This window comes from Opisthorchis viverrini, assembly GCF_000715545.1.
Source record: "Opisthorchis viverrini unplaced genomic scaffold opera_v5_7, whole genome shotgun sequence".
NCBI lineage: Eukaryota > Metazoa > Platyhelminthes > Trematoda > Opisthorchiida > Opisthorchiidae > Opisthorchis > Opisthorchis viverrini.
The window spans coordinates 2092427-2094927 of NW_008751663.1; positions in this window are offsets into that span (position 1 = coordinate 2092427).

Genomic DNA, 2501 nt, shown 5'->3' on the forward strand with positions numbered 1-2501 from the left:
TTCATTCCACTGTGGCGGGCAAGGAGGCTTTGTTCTAAGGGTTAAAGAAGTGGAGCTGCTAATTGCTATTTAAAAAGTGCTAAATGCATCGGTGGAGGACAAAGGTAAAGATGAAGAAGCCCCTGAATCCCGACAGGTGGATGGTGGTGAAATGACTTGTTGTTCTGGGTTTTGCTGGTATAATGGCGAATGATCGGAAAGCGAGTATTGTAAGCCAGTTTCGCTGATAATCGGAGCGGCCGAATAGACCATGGACTGAGAACGTGTGTTACCAGGTGAAACCACCTTACGGAGTGCATCCATTATTTTCACTCAAATTCGGCCTTGTACATCTAGTAGATTGATCAAGACTGAGGGTACAAACGAATCGACTCAGAACACTGGATAAATTATAAGCTCATTGATTAATGTATAGTTTCATCTGTTTCGTCTGTTTTCAACTTTGAACGTTTGTCTTCAGCTAGCTAGCCAGCTAAAGCAGTATTTAAAGATCCTGTTGTAAACCTCCCACGGGGTTCCAATAGCTAATTAGTGCTAATTAGTTCGGATGCTGCTCGCATCACGAAAACGTATCCAGCAGGCACGTGACCAATTTGGCGTCAGTGATAGGTTACTGATGTAAAAGCCGGCCGACACAACAACGTTACGATTTTTCCGTATTTGTCTCACAAATAGCACACCATGAAAGCCTACAGTTGAGAGAGGACAGTTTCGGTCATTAAGATGTTACAAAGGTGAAAAGGTCTTGAGCGCATGAAAACAAAAACCCTTTTCCGTATGATCTTTTCAAATTTCCTGCCCCATGTTATCTTTATCTATTTAATCGCTTTTGTCATCCCTCCAAAAATCTACTGCATTTTTGGTTCCTCAAGCTCCGAAATGGTGTCTGTAAATGACTTCTGGGGGTATAAGATTGTTTGGCGGTATGTCGGTTTGCATTCTGACACCCCGTCGAACCACGATGCATTGTCAGACCAGTACTCCTTGGTACTATCAACCAGGCTAATGGTGAAGTGTCGGTAACAAGAAACCTCAGCTCATCAAATAGTTTGAACATAACACAGCAGGTGAACTGAAATACCACAAAAAGAGAGCAGCGTATCATGTCAAAATACAATTCTCGTCTTGTGGTTTTAAGCACACAGTGAGTACATAATTAAAGCATATGGCAATGAAAGGAGATTAGTACCCTACCATGCACAGAAGTACTGACTTTTGTTTGGTAAACCTGATTTATGAGTGATTATATTATGATTATTTACAGGAGCGCAGGTAGTGCTAAAATGCAAGGCTTCACAAATTTATGTAGAAATGCTAACATTTAGGTCGTAGGTCATTGCTATAGTAAAAACATAGTAAAAGAGACTCTTGATGCAAACACGTTTGATAGACGAATGGTCAGACTTATGATTACAGACGCCCACAACGCAATGTTTGACCTCATTTGTTTTCCACTGATGTTTTCGAGTAGATATTATCCTCACTTCGGAAATACCGGACAAACAGCTGATCGCAATCAGAACCTTGTTGCAGCGACTTTTTGGTTTCTCTTATTGCACATCTTTTTGACTATATGGAGGTTCAATTCCGCGGTGAATATCTTTCCAAATATCAAGTATTCAGTATCCTAGGGCGAGATGGCTCAGTGGTTAGAGTGCGAATTTACTGACCGGAAGGTTCGTGGTTCGAACCCGACCTGTATCTCGGCCTCCCTTGTCTAGGCTTAGGCAACCTGGCAGCATCCCAGACCTCGTGTTTCCCGCTGTTGGCATGGCATCTAGACACCAAAAGTGTTACAGCCAAACCATTTTTCTTGATTTTTTCATTCTAGACTACAGCACAAAGTAGAATCTGTCGTTTTATTTTAGACCACATAACGCTCGTAAGGATTTTCGGATTTTTAACTCCTTGAGCTATTTGTCGCAGCTGCCGAAGTCAATGTGAATACTTATATCTTACTGCAGAAGAATATATGACAACCTTGATGAGCTGATAACTGTCTATTAACCCAAATCAGAACTAAAATGCAGTTCCTATCAGTTAATTCTGTCAAGGTGAACGGCCCTACTAAAGTCACATTTATGTATCTCCTGAAGGATAAGGTATCAGGAAAACAACTCAAATCCAAGTGACCGTATTTCCTATCGGGTTATCAGGTTGAGAAATCAGTCGACCAGTGGTTTTTGCTAACAACAACCATCAGAGGTTTCGTCGAAGAAACAAGACGTGCCTCAGTTCCATCCCATTCCATCCACATAAGTCGCCACGATGCACAACATACTCATTGACTTTTTCCTAAAAACAGTCTTAATTGTCTTTCAACATCTCTGTCTGAGAGAAGAAGTGTACTGAACTTTTTTGAACACGAGAGCGACACACTCACTTTTTTCGTTAAGTATTTATAAGGAGTTATCATGGCAACCGCATCCAACAGCTGAAGCAGAACAACGTTCGTGTTCTGCCACCAAGTGTTTCCGACTGAATATGAGAATATTTTGTGC